General features: G+C 48.1%; 1 long non-coding RNA gene across 1 annotated transcript; it reads right to left on the minus strand.

Moving 5' to 3' along the window:
- On the minus strand, nucleotides 1-4,310 carry LOC142496883 (uncharacterized). The gene is made up of 2 exons (XR_012802127.1): nucleotides 3,982-4,310; nucleotides 1-375 (listed from the first exon to the last, which is right to left on the minus strand). It is a non-coding gene; the product is annotated as an uncharacterized LOC142496883 (long non-coding RNA).
- Between the last annotated feature and the right edge of the window lie 403 nt (nucleotides 4,311-4,713).

Here is a 4,713-nt window from a genome sequence, read left to right on the forward strand (position 1 = left end):
TTTGGTGAAAAATAATCTTTATTTGATTCAGTAAATCCACCTGCATATTGCCCCGCATAGGGGGGTGGGTGGGGGGGGGGGGGGGAGAGAGAAAGACGGGAGTGGTTATCAAAGCATGGAAGATCCCAGGATTCAGCTCTTAGGACTGTCTGGTCACCGGACCGTCATTTCTTGTCAGGCTGAAGATCCATGTAGGGATGAGGCAGGCTGTGGTCAGCAGGTTGGTGGCGCTTTCCATCCCTCAGGGTATCAGTTGCTCAGGATGTGGTAAAATATGGACAGCGATAAGACGGTGAGCAGTGAGGCGGTGGAGCAGGGGGGCGGTGCCACGCTCTGAGTATGGTCTGTATTATTTCTCGCCGGAGAATCACCTGACTGTAAGAAATACCGTTCAGTGATTTTATTAGATTGTAATATGTATGAGGACAAAATGCCAAGTATACAGTAAATTGTCTGATTTTGCAATGGTTCTTTCTTTCTTTGGAATATTAAGTAGATTCAGTTACAAGTGACATATTGTAAGTAAAAGAGGTGTGCCTAATTTATTTTAACAACCAGAATCTATGGATAGATTAGGCTGTTTTGAGATGTCTGGGAAAAGGCCAACAGAGACAGTTACTGTAATATGCTGAGGATTCCCCTGTATGGAGGCGTGGGTAGTTCCCCATGGCCTAGAGTGGTCTGAAAGGTACATGGAACCATATAAATATCTAGCAGGGTGAATAGAGAAAGGACAGAAGACAGGGAGTACACGAGGAGGAGAACAGAGGGATTACACGAGGAGGAGAACAGAGGGATTACACCAGGAGGAGAACAGAGGGATTACACCAGGAGGACAACAGAGGGATTACACCAGGAGGAGAACAGAAGGATTGCACCAGGAGGAGAACAGAAGGATTACACCAGGAGCAGAACAGAGGGATTACACCAGGAGGAGAACAGAGGGATTACACCAGGAGGAGAACAGAGGGATTACACCAGGAGGAGAACAGAAGGATTACACCAGGAGGAGAACAGAGGGATTACACCAGGAGGAGAACAGAGGGATTACACCAGGAGGAGAACAGAGGGATTACACCAGGAGGAGAACAGAGGGATTACACCAGGAGGAGAACAGAAGGATTACACCAGGAGGAGAACAGAGGGATTACACCAGGAGGAGAACAGAGAGATTACACCAGGAGGAGAACAGAGGGATTACACCAGGAGGAAAACAGGGAGTACACCAGGAGGAGAACAGAGGGATTTCACCAGGAGGAGAACAGAGGGATTACACCAGGAGGAGAACAGAGGGAGTACACCAGGAGGAGAACAGAGGGAGTACACCAGGAGGAGAACAGAGGGATTACACCAGGAGGAGAACAGAGGGATTACACCAGGAGGAGAACAGAGGGATTACACCAGGAGGAGAACAGAGGGATAACACCGAGAACAGAGGGAGTACACCAGGAGGAGAACAGAGGGATTACACCAGGAGGAGAACAGAGGGATTACACCAGGAGGAGAACAGAGGGATTACACCAGGAGGAGAACAGAGGCATTACACCAGGAGGAGAACAGAGGGATTACACCAGGAGGAGAACAGAGGGATTACACCAGAAGGAGAACAGAGGGATTACACCAGGAGGAGAACAGAGGGATTACACCAGGAGGAGAACAGAGGGATAACACCGAGAACAGAGGGATTACACCAGGAGGAGAACAGAGGGATTACACCAGGAGGAGAGCAGAAGGATTACACCAGGAGGAGAACAGAAGGATTACACCAGGAGGAGAACAGAGGGATTACACCAGGAGGAGAACAGAGGGATTACACCAGGAGGAGAACAGAGGGATTACACCAGGAGGAGAACAGAGGGATTACACCAGGAGGAGAACAGAGGGATTACACCAGGAGGAGAACAGAGGGATTACACCAGGAGGAGAACAGAAGGATTACACCAGGAGGAGAACAGAAGGATTACACCAGGAGGAGAACAGAGGGATTACACCAGGAGGAGAACAGAGGGATTACACCAGGAGGAGAACAGAGGGATTACACCAGGAGGAAAACAGAGGGAGTGCACCAGGAGGAAAACGGATTACACCAGGAGGAGAACAGAGGGAGTACACCAGGAGGAGAACAGAGGGATTTCACCAGAAGGAGAACAGAGGGATTACACCAGGAGGAGAACAGAGGGAGTGCACCACGAGGAGAACAGAGGGATTACACCAGGAGGAGAACAGAGGGATTACACCAGGAGGAGAACAGAGGGATTACACCAGGAGGAGAACAGAGGGATTTCACCAGAAGGAGAATAGAGGGAGTACACCAGGAGGAGAACAGAGGGAGTGCACCAGGAGGAGAACAGAGGGAGTACACCAGGAGGAGAACAGAGGGATTACACCAGGAGGAGAACAGAGGGATTACACCGAGAACAGAGGGAGTACACCAGGAGGAGAACAGAGGGATTACACCAAGGAGAACATAGGTATTTCACCAGGAGGAGAACAGAGGTATTTCACCAGGAGGAGAACAGAGGGATTACACCAGGAGGAGAACAGAGGGATTACACCAGGAGGAGAACAGAGGGATTACACCAGGAGGAGAACAGAGGGATTACACCAGGAGGAGAACAGAGGGATTACACCAGGAGGAGAACAGAGGGATTACACCAGAAGGATGTGAGAGAGATGGGTTAGCACCAGGAGATGAAGGAGAGAAGTTGTATCATGATATTAAGACCGAATACAAGGATTCCACTCAGAAACATATTATGCAACCATTTTTGAGGATATTCTAATTTATTTGAACGCCGCCGCCATTTTGTACTATTTTTGTATGTGAGTATTTATCTTCAAAATAAACGATTCTTCTTATGTGCTGAGACCAGAACGCTGTGGTGCGGGGTTAATCGATGGAAAGAGAATTCAGGACATTTTACAGAAAAACCCACCCTCGTCAATGCACGTATGTCACACAGCAAGAGGCCCCCCTCCCCCCATGTCACGCAGAGCCAGAGTCCCCCCGCGTCACGCAAACCTCTAAATCCACTTGGATTACACGTGTACAAATCCATGTACATCTATATGTATAACATTGCAGCTGTGGGCTGTTACCCGCAGCAATCTACTTCCGCCTGGTACCCTCTGCGCATGTCCGTGCGCTGGAGATCACAGCACAGGGGAGTTTGAGGGGCGCTGGATATGGGTGTGTCATTTCCTCTCTCTTGATGCACACACTGACACACACGCAGCCACGGCACTGTGTGTGCCAGCTGCACCTTCTCACTCTCATTTATCACAAAACCACAGCTGCAATGGTGTGTGTGTGTCTGTGTGTGTGTGTGTGTATGTGTGTGTGTGTGTGTGTGTGTGTGTGTGTGTGTATGTGTGTGTATGTGCGAAACTCAGTTTTATTTGCAGCCTAGATAAGTTGGGTGTTATTATGTTTCCTCCCCTCAGCACTGATATTATGTATCCTGTTATATATATATATATATATATATATATATATACACGTATGTGTGTGTGTGTGTGTGTGTGTGTGTGTGTATATATATATATAAAACCCTGCGTGGGGAAGGGCTGTGGCTATGACGGGAGCAGTGCCCTGGCTGCGGGGAAATATCCTGACACGGGATGTGGAAACTCTTGGGTCGGAACTTTGCAAAGGTTACCAGGGACTTCAAGACAAGAAGCCCCTCATCGTTATCATAACACAGAAGAAGGTCTCTGGGCACTCAAATACTTGAAATATGGTTGATATTTATTTGCTACATAGTGTCAGACCCCGAGTAGAAAATGCATTTCAACAATATTTCAGGTATTTTAGAGATTTTCTTCTTTCTAAACTCTTGGGATAGACGCAGGAGAACTGGTAGGGTGAGAAGCTGTGGGAATGTTGGATATAAGGTCTCTCAGGTCTCTCCCTCATGTTTGTTTGTGGGGTGATAAGTCACAAGCAAACTATTTATTCCTCCCACCAGCCCAAATACTCACATTACCAAGGACCATGGCAGTCAGCAGTAAGAGAGTGAGCGCACAGAGCAGGTGGGCTCTCATGATGTACAGGGGACTCGTTTCAGGCGCAGACACTCAGGAGCTTTGCACAGCTACAGAGAGACAACCTCAGATCCCTGCTCTAAATATAAGGGCGCTCCATCCGGTGTGTGTGCGGAAACCACAGTGTACAGAGCACTTCCTCTCTACAACATCGCAAAGCCACGTCCAGTGTCCCCACCCCAGTAATACACGGGCAGGGGACGGGGAGACCACTACCAAAACCTACATAATTAAACCACACACCACTATCACGTTGCACCTTAACTACCATGTAGTGCAGGGGTGGCCAACTCCAGACCTCAAGGGCCACCAGCAGGTCAGGTTTTCAGGATATTCCTGCTTCAGCACATGTGGCTCAATCAGTAGCTCAGTGATTCATGACTGCCTTTACTGTAAAGAACCCTTTTCTTTGTTGCTGGTGAAATCTCCTTTCCTCCAACCTTAAGGGGTGACCCTGAGTCCTTTGAAATCAGATTACTCCCTGGGTCAACATCCTTACAATGTATACTTGGTATATCCCTGTATAACTTTCCTTTCTAAAAAGATGTCCAACCTTTTTTGAACAAATCTATTGTATCTGCCATCACAGTCTCCATGGGTAAGGAATTCCACATTGTAACTGCCCTCACTGTAAAGAACCCTTTCCTTTGTTGCTGGTGAAATTTCCTT

The sequence above is a fragment of the Ascaphus truei genome, chromosome 6, assembly GCF_040206685.1.
Source record: "Ascaphus truei isolate aAscTru1 chromosome 6, aAscTru1.hap1, whole genome shotgun sequence".
Classification (NCBI taxonomy): domain Eukaryota; kingdom Metazoa; phylum Chordata; class Amphibia; order Anura; family Ascaphidae; genus Ascaphus; species Ascaphus truei.